General features: G+C 41.7%; 1 non-coding gene across 1 annotated transcript; it reads right to left on the bottom strand.

The window, feature by feature from the left end:
• Positions 1-3,584: 3,584 nt before the first annotated feature.
• On the bottom strand, positions 3,585-3,688 carry LOC120859444. The gene has a single exon (XR_005720083.1). It is a non-coding gene; the product is annotated as a U6 spliceosomal RNA (small nuclear RNA).
• Positions 3,689-14,494: the final 10,806 nt, after the last annotated feature.

Raw genomic sequence — 14,494 nt, 5'->3', positions numbered from 1 at the left:
GAGACTTATGCTATTCAGGGATATAGGCCCAAAGACGAACTTCCTAAGAATGCTTAGACTGCTTATTCTAAGAGAAGAAAGAATCTTTTCTTCTATGTGTGTGTCTTGTATGTTGATGTGTAGCTTTTCAATAATGAGATATACAGTAATGAAAACTTGAATTTTTCCATCTTCCAATCCCATTCCTTCCTTTTCTCAGAATAGGCTGTCCCTTTATTGGCTGGTTGTTTATTATAGAGAAGTTCCTGTGAATAATGTTATATCTGAAGTCAGATATCCATCTACTTTAATTTTTACCTAAAAGTTCGTGTTTAGGACTTCCCTGGTGGTCCAGTGGTTAAAAGTCCACATGCCAATGCAGGGGATACAGGTTCGATCCCTGGCCTGGGAAGATTCCACATGCCTCGAGGCCACTAAGCCAGTGTGCCACAACCTCTGAGTCTTCCTGCTCTAGATCCAGTGCCATGCAACAAGAGAAGATACTGTTGCAGGAAGACGGATCCCTTCCAGGGCCTGAAACTGGGCTCTTGTCTAACACTCGGAAATGAATTGTCTGAAGGAGATCAGCCCTGGGATTTCTTTGGAAGGAATGATACTAAAGCTGAAACTCCAGTACTTTGGCTACCTCATGCGAAGAGTTGACTCATTGGAAAAGACTCTGATGCTGGGAGGGATTAGGGGCAGGAGGAGAAGGGGATGACAGAGGATGAGATGGCTGGAAGGCATCATTGACTCGATGGATGTGAGTCTGAGTGAACTCCAGGAGTTGGTGATGGATAGGGAGGCCTGGCGTACTGCGATTCATGGGGTCGCAAAGAGTCAGACACGACTGTGCGACTGAACTGAACTGAATTGAGGAGACACATGTGCTGACAAAGAAAGAGATTTTATTGGGAAAGGGCACCCGTGTGGAGAGCAGTAGAGTAAGGGAACCCAGGAGAACTGCCCTGCCATGTGGCTTGCAGTCTCAGGTTTTATGGTGATGGGATTAGTTTCCGGGTGGTCTTTGGCCAATCATTCTAATTCAGAGTCTTTCCTGGTGGTGCACGCATCGCTCAGCCAAGATGGGTGCTATCGAGAGGGATTCTGGGAAGTGGATGGACATGCGGTGTCTCCTTTCGACTTTTCCTGGACTCTTCCAGTTGGTGGTGGCTTATTAGTTCCGTATTCCTTATCAGGCTCTCCTGTCATAAAACAACTCATGCAAATGGTTACTATGGTGCCTGGCCAGGGTGGGTGGTTTCAATCAGTGTGCTTCCCCTAACAACTCCCCACTGAGAGACTTCATATTCAAGATACTCCTTGGGATTTGGGGCAGAGGTCTCTTTCTTCTATAACTAATTCCTGCTGTGCATGGGCATAGGCCTGCCTAGCAGAACAGAAGTCTCTCTCTACCTGATCTGATCTAAGTTGGGGTGTTCCACATCTGAAACCAGCTTCCACCCTTGTAGTAGTAACAGCAATTTAGTTTGAAACTGTTGGCCCCTCTCAGAGATGAAATAGACAAGGGCCAAACAGGAGACCTAACAGGATGGTCATCTCTGGTCCTTGGAAACAGAAGGCAACATTTGGGGTGAAGGTTGCAGGGTTTGTGACCCTTTTTGGTTGGTTGGTGGTGAGGCAACAGAGCTGTGCTCCAGGAATCTTGTGTTCAGTCTGAAGTGACCATCCTCCACCTGGGTGGGGGCTCAAAGACATTGTTATGCACATTTCTTTTTTTTTTTTTAATGTTATGCGCATTTCTTTGAATAGGAACCAGGACTCTGTCTGGAGGCTGTACCAATTGTTTCTCCTGTTTCTGGATCCCCTCCCTTCCCTGATTAGCAATTGTTTGAATCCACCCTTTGGAACTCAGGGAAGGTCAAGGAGGCTTAATGAAGCCTATATCCTACAGACAAGAAATGGAGAACACAGAACAGATCTCTACTCCAGAGCCCCACAGAGTCCTGCTCAGTTTTAATTTAGGGAACTAGGCAACTATGACTACAATGAGAAGCCTGAGCACGGCAACTAGAGAGCAGCCCCTGCTCACTGAAAATGGAGAAAGTCCACACGCAGCAACAAAGACACGGCACAGGTAAAAAACAAAAACAAAAGTTAATGTTTAAAAAGAAGTAATACGTGCTGTTGGATGATCGTCTAATTTCTATGCACAACAAGTCTTCCTTTGGCATTCATCACAACAACCTGAGTCTAGAGAACAAGAGCACTGTTGATGATACTGCTTCTGAATTATTGACTTTCAAATCAACACATTCCCTTCTCTATCAGACAGGACGGTGTTCCACAAAAATTGTTCTTACATATTCAATAGTGTAATTTTCTTTGCTAGCACAAGATACGGAATTAAAACAGTTATATGGAGGGCAAAGGAGAAAACTAGAGGGGATGGCTGTTTCTTTTTTAAAACTTAAAAAGCTATTGTTATGGAAAAAACCTAATTGAAATTTCTGGCCAACCCAATAAAAATAGAGTTGCCATATGATCCTATAATCTATCTCCTAGGCATATGATCTGGGGAAAACTATAATTTGGAAAGATGCATGCACTCCAATGTTCTGAAGCACTATTTACAATAACCAAGACAGGGAAGCAAACTAAATGTCTGTTGATAGATGAATGAATAAAGAATATGTGGTATATTTGGTATATTTATACAATGGTCTACTATTCAGCCATAAAGAAAAATGAAATAATGCTTTCTGCAGCAACATGGATGGACCTTAAAGTTATTATAGTAAGTAGAGGGAATGGTTTGAATTTACCAGTTCTCTCTGCTTTTCTCCTCTCTTGTCTTCTTTCTTGCCTTTTCCCACTTAATTGGTTGTTTGGTCTTTGTCTTAGAGATTCAAATGCTGAGTTTTTGATAGGGCACAAAGACTCAGTTATATTATTTTGAATTTCACACTATTTATGCTAATATTACTTGAAGGTGTTTTGCAGGTATTTGCTTATTTTTTGCATCTGTTTATTCATGTATTCATTAATCCAATAAATATTTATTAAGTATCTGCTATGTGTCATCATCATGCTAGGTGCTAGGAATGCCAGGCACTGGGTGACCAAACGGCAGGGTCCCAGGCAGTAAACTAGGGAAGACAGTGACAAATAAACTAATAAATATATAATTACAGAGTGTAAAGAAAATGAAGAGGGTGTTATGCTAGAGAATAATGAGTAGGGGAGAAGGACTTAGGTAGTAGATGGAGGAGGAGAGGACTGTATATTTTCAGATGATATTTTGTAGATAGGTCTGTGATAGGGATTTTATGACATGCATAGGAGAGAAGGGAAGGGGGAATTGGTCATGATTCTTAGGTTTCTGCCTGAGCAAGTGGGATGAATGTAGATGAGTTTTAATATTATGAGGAAGAATAGGTTTTGTAGGAATGTCAATGATTCAGTGTTTTTATGTTGAGTGAGATGCGAAACATCCAAGTGAAAATGTTTAGACAGTTGTCATTAGTTTTAGTTTGTGTATAGGACAGGCCCTGCTTGTTTCTACCAACCAGTGTAATTATTTTTTAATTGATTAATTTTAATTGGAGGCTTTACAATATTGTGCTGGTTTTCACCATACATCAAAAATTATGGAACACTTCATGAATTTGCGTGTCATCCTTGCGCAGGGGCCATGCTGATCTCTGTAACGTTCCAGTTTTAATATATGTGCTGCCAAAGTGAGCACCATCCAGTCTAATTATTAATGTTACCTTTCACTCTCAAAAGTTTTGGTTTATACAGTATTTACACAGTCATCCCATGTATTGGTGAAAGTAGTTTTGGTGGATTAGGGAAGTATGATATTGTAATTTATAATTAGAAATATATATTTAGTCTTCCTTCCTCTTCCTGCCACAGAGCTCTTAAAACCCTTGGAATTTCCTAAGTGGTAAGAATGACAAAGATGTCTTGATATTCACAAGAAATTCCTTTCAGCCACACCTGAGCTTATGTTAATAAGTTGATCTTTGGAAAGCACCTAAAGTTGCTAGGGGAATCAACCAGGTGATTAGGGGGTTGAAACTTTCAGTCCCACCACCCTCGACTCCTCCATAAGATGTCAGAGCCTAGGTTATGTGCAAGGATTCCTTCATTCTTCTCATACTCAAACAACACTTTGTTGAATACTTTAAAACAATTGTTTTGTTAGTACAAGACTAATGGTTGTTGAATACTTTAAAATGATTAAGTGTACAAAAACTACTATTGTAACTACTACTATCTGGAATTTATATAGGATAAAATTGAGGGTGAGCAAGGTCTGTGATCTCCTCACTTAACTAACGCTGCCTCTGTACTTCCCACATCACTATGCCCCACGTAATTTATTTAACTTTTCTCCTTTTGACTCTGCCGCACAGCATTTGAGATCTTAGTTATCAGCCCAGGGATGGAAACTGTGCACCTGCCGTGGAAATGAGGAGTCTTGACCACTGGACCACCAGGGAAGTCCCAGGCTAGGCTATTATGGCAGGTCTTTAAGCTCTTCCTGGCTAGAACTAACACCCAAAGGCACAGGGCTTCACAAAAGCAGCACACAGCAGAAAATAGATAAAAACAAAAAGCTTATGTTCTAGAATCAGAAATTCATCCACCCCACATGCTTTATCTATTCTGCGATCTCCTGATAGTCGCTTCTCATTGCCTGGACTTAGGTATCAGTTCAGTTCAGTTCAGTCGCTCAGTCGTGTCCGACTCTTTGCGACCCCATGAATCGCAGCACGCCAGGCCTCCCTGTCCATCACCATCTCCCGGAGTTCACTCAGACTCATGTCCATCAAGTCAGTGATGCCATCCAGCCATCTCATCCTGGGTCGTCCCCTTCTCCTCCTGCCCCCAATCCCTCCCAGCATCAGAGTCTTTTCCAGTGAGTCAACTCTTCGCATGAGGTGACCAAAGTACTGGAGCTTCAGCTTTAGCATCATTCCTTCAAAAGAAATCCCAGGGTTGATCTCCTTCAGAATGGACTGGTTGGATCTCATTGCAGTCTAAGGGACTCTCAAGAGTCTTCTCCAACACCACAGTTCAAAAGCATCAATTCTTCGGTGCTCAGCCTTCTTCACAGTCCAACTCTCACATCCATACATGACCACAGGAAAAACCATAGCCTTGACTAGGCGGACCTTAGTCGGCAAAGTAATGTCTCTGCTTTTGAATATACTATCTAGGTTGGTCATAACTTTTCTTCCAAGGAGTAAGCGTCTTTTAATTTCATGGCTGCAGTCACCATCTGCAGTGATTTTGGAGTCCCCCAAAATAAAGTCTGACATTGTTTCTTAGGTATAGTTATGCCTTTTTTGTTTCTGCTGGCCTCCTTGCACTTGACTATATGTTGTCAATTTGACCTCTGCTTCAATTTGACCTCTCTGTCTAGACTCCCACCTAGATCTGGCTCCTCTTAAATAATCATGTCATCAATGCTATCCCCACCAGTTTTTATCTTAGCTTTAAACCATATATGGAACATGAGTCATACATTTTGTTGATGGGAATTTCCTGGTGGTCCAGTGGTTAGGACTCTGAGTTCTTACTGTCAAGGGCACAGATTCCTGGTCAAGGAAGATCCCATAAGCAGTGTCTCATGTCCAAAATAAATAAAATAAAGTTTGGTGTATTGATCATACATACAAATATTTTATCTTCCCTATTGCTTCTACCCCTGAATTCCTTACAACACCTGTAGCTTAAAAAATCAGCAGTCACAGAACCCTCCTGGACTGTGTGTCTTTCATTAAATCACATGTGTGCATGCTAAGTCACTTCAGCCGTGTCTGACTCTGTGACCCCATGGACTATAGTCTGTCAGTCTCTTCTGTCCATGGGATTCTCCAGGCAAGAACACTGGAGTGGGTTGCCATGCCCTCCTCCAGGGGATCTTCCTGACCCAGGGATCAAACCCATGTCTCTTATGTCTCCTGCATTGGCAGGCAATGGTGGTTCAGAGGTTAAAGCATCTGCCTGTAATGTGGGAGACCTGGGTTTGATCCCTGGGTCCGGAAGATCCTCTGGAGAAGGAAATGGCAACCCACTCTAGTATTCTTGCCTGGGGAATCCCATGGACGGAGGAGCCTGGTGAGCTATATTCCACGGGGTCGCAAAGAGTCGGACATGACTGAGGCCTTCACTTTCACTTTCTTTACCACTAGCGCCATCTGGGAAGCTTTTTTTTTTTTTTCTCCTGTGTGTCTTGGGACTGGGCTTTTCTAGATTCTCTTTCAGTTGCCCAGTTATGAGTTAGCCAACTCCTCATTCTCCTTTCCTATCTGTCTCCAACACACTCCCTGTTCATCTTAAATAAAAACTGACTCATCTCTAGATTCTCAGTTGCATTCAGCCCAGTTTCTTTTTTCTTTGATAATTGGCACACATACATTTCATACCTAGGAATTCTCAGTTCAGTTTAGTTCAGTCGCTCAGTCGTATCTGACTCTTTGTGACCCCATGGACTGCAGCACACACCAGGCTTCCCTGTCCATCATCAACTCCTGGAGCTTGCTCAAACTCATGTCCATCGAGTCAGTGATGCCATCCAACCATCTCATCCTCTGTCGTCCCCTTCTCCTGCCTTCAATCTTTCCGTAGGAACTCTACCTGTCTGGTATTCAAGTAAAGCAGGAAATTATCAATCTGATGCTATTCCGAAGCCATTCGAAGATTACAGAAATCTGCACATGAGAGAAAATGACATATGAATGTAGCACAGTTCATTACTTTACCAAGTTTCACAGTTGATGATGTCAGAGCCATATTGAATCCCAAGTCTATTTGTTCTAAAGCCTGGACTGTTAATTACCATGCTTATTTCTTACTTTCAAAAAGTTAACAAAATTATATTGAAAGATAACTCTTAAAAAACTAAACATACTTACCATATGGCCCTGTAATTACACTCCTAGACGTTTATATCAGATAAATGAAAGCTTATGTTTTTTACAAAAACCAGTACGTGTGTTCATAGCAGCTTTATTTATTTTTTTTAAAGAAAACCTTTTTGTTTTGTATTGGGGTATAGCTGATTAAGTATTCTTGCTTGGGAAATCCCATGGACAGAGGAGCCTGGCAGACTGGAGTCCATGAGGTCGCCAAAGAGCCGGACCGACTTAGCGACTAAACACAACAACAAATAGTTGGTTAACGATGTTGTGATAGTTTCAGGTGAACAAGCAAAGAACTCAGCCATACATATACACATATCCATTGTCCCCCAAACTCTCCCCACCCCATCTGGCTGCCACATAACATTGAGCAGATTTGCATCATAGCAGCTTTATTTTTGAGAGCCAAAACATTGGAAAAAAGCTAAAATATCCTCCAATGGGTGAATGATTAAACAAACTGTGGTACATCCATACCATGGGATGTTACTCAGCAGTAGAAAGGAACTACTGATACTTGCAACAACTTGAATATATCTCGGACATTATTCTGAGTGAAAGAAGCCAGTAACACAAGGACATAGAAATATGATCCCACTTACATGACCTTCTAAAAATGACAAAATTATAGAGGAGAGATTCGTGGTTGCCAAAAATAGGGATGATGGAGGGAAGTAAGGGTAGATGTATCTGCAAACGGGTAGCATGAGGGACATCCTTGTGTAATAGTTTCAAGTCTTGATTACATTGATGGCTACACAAATCATATTTGATAAAATGACAAAGAATTATACACATACATTCAGTTCTGTTCAGTCGCTCAGTCCTGTCCGACTCTTTGCGACCCCATGAATCGCAGCATGCCAGGCCTCCCTGTCCAGCACCAACTCCCGGAGTTCACTCAGACTCACGTCCATCGAGTCCGTGATGCCATCCAGCCATCTCATCCTCTGTCGTCCCCTTCTCCTCCCGCCCCCAATCCCTCCTAGTGATTTTGGAGCCCCCCAAAATAAAGTCTGACACTGTTTCCACTGTTTCCCCATCTATTTCCCATGAAGTGATGGGACCAGATGCCATTAAATCACATGTGTGCATGCTAAGTCACTTCAGCCGTGTCTGACTCTGTGACCCCATGGACTATAGTCTGTCAGTCTCTTCTGTCCATGGGATTCTCCAGGCAAGAACACTGGAGCGGGTTGCCATGCCCTCCTCCAGGGGATCTTCCTGACCCAGGGATCAAACCCATGTCTCTTATGTCTCCTGCGTTTTCTGAATGTTGAGCTTTAAGCCAACTTTTTCGCTCTCCTCTTTCACTTTCATCAAGAGGCTTTTTAGCTCCTCTTCACTTTCTGCCATAAGGGTGGTGTCATCTGCATATCTGAGGTTATTGATATTTCTCCTGGCAATCTTGATTCCAGCTTGTGCTTCTTCAAGCCCAGTGTTTCTCATGATGTACTCTGCATAGAAGTTAAATAAGCAGGGTGACAATATACAGCCTTGACGTACTCCTTTTCCTATTTGGAACCAGTCTGTTGTTCCCTGTCCAGTTCTAACTGTTGCTTCCTGACCTGCATACAGATTTCTCAAGAGGCAGGTCAGGTGGTCTGATATGCCCATCTCTTTCAGAATTTTCCACAGTTTCCTGTGATCCACACAGTCAAAGGCTTTGGCATAGTCAATAAAGCAGAAATAGATGTTTTTCTGGAACTCTCTTGCTTTTTCCATGATCCAGCAGATGTTGGCAATTTGATCTCTGGTTCCTCTGCCTTTCCTAAAACCAGCTTGAACATCAGGGAGTTCACGGTTCACGTATTGCTGAAGCCTGGCTTGGAGAATTTTGAGCATTACTTTACTAGCATGTGAGATGAGTGCAATTGTGCAGTAGTTTGAGCATTCTTTGGCATTGCCTTTCTTTGGGATTGGAATGAAAACTGACCTTTTCCAGTCCTGTGGCCACTGCTGAGTATTCCAAATTTCCTGGCATATTGAGTGCAGCACTTTCACAGCATCATCTTTCAGGATTTGAAACAGCTCAACTGGAATCCATCACCTCCACTAGCTTTGTTCATAGTGATGCTTTCTAAGGCCCACTTGACTTCACATTCCAAGATGTCTGGGTCTAGATTAGTGATCACATCATCATGATTATCTGAGCCGTGAAGGTCTTTTTTGTACAGTTCTTCTGTGTATGCTTCTTAATATCATCTGCTTCTGTTAGGTCCATACCATTTCTGTCCTTTACCGAGCCCATCTTTGCATGAAATGTTCCCTTGATATCTCTAATTTTCTTGAAGAGATTTCTAGTCTTTCCCATTCTGTTCTTTTCCTCTATTTCTTTGCATTGATCGCTGAAGAAGGCTTTCTTATCTCTTCTTGCTATTCTTTGGAACTCTGCATTCAGATGCTTATATCTTTGCTTTTCTCCTTTGCTTTTCGCCTCTCTTCTTTTCACAGCTATTTGTAGGGCCTCCCCAGACAGCCATTTTGCTTTTTTGCATTTCTTTTCCATGGGGATGGTCTTGATCCCTGTCTCCTGTACAATGTCACGAACCTCATTCCATAGTTCATCAGGCACTCTATCTATCAGATCTAGGCCCTTAAATCTATTTCTCACTTCCACTGTGTAATCATAAGGGATTTGATTGAGGTCATACCTGAATGGTCTAGGGGTGAGTCTGAATTTGGTAATAAGGAGTTCATGATCTGAGCCACAGTCAGCTCCTGGTCTTGTTTTTGTTGACTGTATAGAGCTTCTCCATCTTTGGCTGCAAAGAATATAATCAATCTGATTTTGGTGTTGACCATCTGGTGATGTCCATGTGTAGAGTCTTCTCTTGTGTTGTTGGAAGAGGTTGTTTGCTATGACCAGTGCATTTTCTTGGAAAACTCTATTAGTCTTTGCCCTGCTTCATTCTGCATTCCAAGGCCAAATTTGCCTGTTACTCCAGGTGTTTCTTGACTTCCTGCTTTTGCATTCCAGTCCCCTATAATGAAAAGGACATCTTTTTTTGGGTGTTAGTTCTAAAAGGTCTTGTAGGTCTTCATAAAACCATTCAATTTCAGCTTCTTCAGCGTTACTGTTTGGAGCATAGACTTGGATAACTGTGATATTGAATGGTTTGCCTTGGAGACGAACAGAGATCATTCTGTCATTTTTGAGATTGCATCCAAGTACCGCATTTTGGACTCTTTTGTTGACCATGATAGCTACTCCATTTCTTCTGAGGGATTCCTGCCCACAGTAGTAGATATAATGGTCATCTGAGTTAAATTCACCCATTCCAGTCCATTTTAGTTTACTGATTCTTACAATGTCGACGTTCACCCTTGCCATCTCTTGTTTGACCACTTCCAATTTGCCTTGATTCATGGACCTGACATTCCAGGTTACCATGCAATATTGCTCTTTACAGCATTGGATCTTGCTTCCATCACCAGTCACATCCACATCTGGGTATTGTTTTTGCTTTGGCTCCATCCCTTCATTCTTTCTGGAGTTATTTCTCCACTCATCTCCAGTAGCATATTGGGCACCTAATGACCTGGGGAATTCCCCTTTTGGTATCCTATCATTTTGCCTTTTCATACTGTTCATGGGATTCTCCAGGCAAGAATACTGAAGTGGTTTGCCATTCCGTTCTCCAGTGGACCACATTCTGTCACATATATTACCGATATCAATTGCCTGGTTTTAATATTCTGCTATAGCTGTGTAAGATGGTCCCATTAGGAGAAACTAGGTGAAGGGTGTATGGTAGCTCTCTGTACTATGTTTGAAACTTCTTGTGCATCTATAATTATTTCAAAATAGAAAGCTAAAAAGATAGCCGGATTGTCTTTCATCTTCCTCCTGACTCTTTCTTCTCAATCCAGCTTGTAACTCAGCCAGAGACTAGGTAACGTTAGACTCTTCTTTCTGTCCCCCCAGATCTAACCAGCCTTGAGGTTCTGTTGGTTCTACCCTAAATGTGCATCTCTGCATTCTGACTGTCCTCCCACCCTCTCTGACTTTGCTTTGTGTCAGATCGTCTAGTCTGATCTTTTGCAATAGCTCTCGGACTGGCCTCCTATCCCCTGTCTTATCTTTCTCAATGCTGGTGTCCTCTGTAATTTATGAATCAGATCCTGTTACTTCTCTTCCCATAAACAGTTGGTAGTTCCCTGATGCCCATAGCTTCAAATCAACTCAGTGAGGCCAACAGGAGCCTTCAATTCCTGTTCTTTGCTCCTCTTAGGAGCAATAAATCTGCGTGTCCTGGAGGCTGTTCTCCTCTCTGTATTTGGTAGATTAGTAGATGGTTGGTTTAGCAAGGCAGAGTTTGCACGCAGAAGAAGAGGCTGATACCAACCTGCAGACTTTGGAGGCCCTCCCTTTCCATCAAGGTCGCTTCTCTGTCCAGGGAGCATGCAGGGAGCAGAGACATTCCGTGTTCCCCAGAACATTATGCGGTGACTCCCCTTTCTAGTGGGATGTTAGCTGTTGTGGAGGTGGACTTTCTATGCAGGGTCTAACCTCTGGGATAATGAGAGTTCAGGGGATTATGACACTACACCACTTCTCTCTTTATAAGCTGTTCTCCTTGTGACCTTTATATATTCCCTGCATATAAGACACTATGCATATATGCCTAGGGCTCCCACATGACATTTCCTCCCTAGATTCACCTGCTGGTGCCTGCTGAGCGTGTGGCACGCCACAGTGACCTTCAGTTCTCAGAAAGTGTCCTCTCTGCTGGCTCATGTACTATTCAATTTTCTATCACCCGTACCTTTCTGATTCCTGCTGCGTCCACCAAGCTAAAACAGATCTGGTATTGTTTATGTTATTAATGCCTAGTGCTTCTTCATTCTTCTGTCAGGAAACTTCTAACTGTTTTGTAGACCCAGCTGTGAGGTTGCTTCCTTCTTACCTCACCTAGACTTCAAGGCTCTTTGAAGGACAGGCAAGTCTGTCTTCCAGCTTTGCATTTCTGAGGCTCAAGAGAGGCTTGCACTTGGCTGGTGCTCAGTACACATTTGTTAAATGAACAGATAAATTGTGACTTGAATGAGGGCCCCTCAAAAGCAGTAAATGTTCTACCAATATTAAACATGATGAAAATACCTTAAAGAATCCAGCAAAGTAAACCATAATGGTTGGAACCAGAAAAGTTGATAAAGCAAAATCAATCAATAATTTTTACAAATATTAAGTCCTCTACAGACATACACAACACAAATGTACGTAGATATATATCATACACAGTGGATGGTGTGTAGTCAGCTTTCATACTTGGATTAACACACTGCAAAGAGTAAAGGTCTTTTTTCCTTTCATTTATTGGGGGCTTGCTTGGCACCATCCACGTATCACCCTTCACATCCACTTCTCTTCAGCAGGAGATAGCTGACATAGGCCATCGCATAGTGCTCAGCTGTTGACAGTTAAATAAACACTTTTTAAAGGGAAAAATACTTTCTTAGGTGCAAAAACAACTGAATTTCAGCTACCAGATCATTTCCTCCAACTCGTCACCAGGAAAACGACAGGTCATTCTTCATGTTGATGGACCTGGAGGCACAGAGCTCTATCTTCCCTTACCAGCAGGAGAGTTATAATGTGGCTGGATTTCTTGACTCAGATGCACTGCTTTCCTGGTAGTTTTTTTTTTTTTTTTTCTTAAATTGGAGGATAATTGCCTTATAATGTTGTGTTAGTTTCTGCTGTACAACAAAATGATCAGCTATATGCATACATTCTACCCCCTCCCTCTTGGCCTCTCTCCCTTCCTATCATCCCACCCCTCTAGGTCATCACAGAGCACAGAGCTGAGCTCCTTTGTGGTAGTTTCTTGCTCTAAAAGGGCTTTCTCTACATTTGAACTTGCATGCTTCAGTCGTGTGCGACTCTTTGCCACCCTGTGGACTATAGCCTTCCAGGCTCCTCAGTCCATGGGATTCTCCAGGCAAGAATACTGGAGTGGGTTGCCATGCCCTCCTCCAACATTTGAGTTTAACTATGTACTGTTAGAGGCCCCCCAAAAGGCTGAATTGTTAACTACCCTATTTTTCTGAAGAATATTTATAGCTAAATCTGTAGTTAAAAGCTGACTTTGTCTTATGCACTTCCAGTGGCTTTATGAAAAAACAAAGGAAATAAATTAATCTATACCTTAAAACTTCCATGATAACTCAGAAGGTAAAGGATCTGCCTACAGTGCAGGAGACAGAAGACGTGGGTTCGATCCCTGGGTTGGTAGGATCTGCTGGAGGAGGAAATGGCAACCCATTTCAGTATTCTTGCCTGAAAAATCCTATGTATAGAGAATTTTGGTGGGCAACAGTCCAAGGGGTCCAAAAGAGTTGGACACAACTGAGCATCTAAGCACACATATAAGTTAAATTTTTAAATGAAGAAAGATGATTAAAAAGGGATGATATTTATATTTATTCTTCACTTTAGTATCTAAAATGATGAGCCAAATAGAAATAGATAAAACAATGATTTGCTTTTAACTTTTAATCAGAAATAAGAATAATTGCACATAGCACTTTTTCTGATTTTAGGGAAGAAAGTTTTGTTTGTTATATTTTCTATTCGCCTTAGTTTTCAAATGACTTATGAATACCAAATTCTATTTTCATAAAGTCATGTTTTTTTTCCTGTTTTAAATTTATGCCCTGTCAAAACCTTAAGGCTGAAAACTTTGGGCTTAACCATTTTATTTTTTCTCAACAGTAGATGGCAATATCTGTTCACCTGTAGCAAAAACCTCAATCATAGTAATGACTATAGACTTAGCGTTTATATTTTTCTCTCACCCTGTAGAATGAAATCAGTCTATTTAAAATGGTAAAACTGAATACAGAAACAGTTTGCATGCCAGTATAATCTTTAAAAATTTTGGTTGAGGGGGTACAGAAGTACATGAGTAAGTGAAACTATGCCTTTTTTTCACTCCAGGGTAGAGAGGCTGGCAGCACCAAGAAAAGGCTGCTAGACGCAGTGAGTCTGAGGCAAGAATGAGAGAGGTTAAGCTAAGAGTTTTTAGCTAGTTCTGTTAAAATTTATGCTCAGATCCTGTTACATACCCACAAAGGTTTTTTGCCTATTTTTTTTTTTTAATTTTAAAGTGTGGTTTTGCCTAGAAATTTTTAAACTTATACTTTTTTTTGGGGGGGGGGGTGGAATTAAGTAAGAAATAAAGAAAGAAAACAATGCCAGTTTTGTACCCAAGGCCCACATTTACACTTTCCTTCTCCAGCAAGAAAAGGAGTAGGGGGTTGAGACTAGGATTTGGGAGAGGTTTCCTTCAGATCCAACCCTGCTCTGATCCCCTCAACTGGAACATTTCTTATAAAGTGGGTTTTTAATCTTTATTTGAAGAAATGGCCCTGCAGCTTCAAAAATTTCAGAAATTCTAACTGATGGCCTAACAGAATTGTGCTTTACAGGTTCCATAGCACTACTTCTGTGATAAATCAATAGATAAGCTTTCTTAAAATTTAAAAAAAAATTTCATTTATTTGACTGCGCTGAATCTTAGTTGCAGCATGTGAACTCCTATCTGAGGCATGTGGGATCTTATTCTCTAACCAGGTATCAAAACTGGGCCTCATACCTTGGGAGCTTGGAA

Source organism: Oryx dammah, unplaced genomic scaffold, assembly GCF_014754425.2.
Source record: "Oryx dammah isolate SB20612 unplaced genomic scaffold, SCBI_Odam_1.1 HiC_scaffold_2, whole genome shotgun sequence".
Classification (NCBI taxonomy): Eukaryota; Metazoa; Chordata; class Mammalia; order Artiodactyla; family Bovidae; genus Oryx; species Oryx dammah.
Note: the sequence above shows the minus strand (reverse complement) of the source record. Positions and strands in the feature narration are given on the sequence as shown.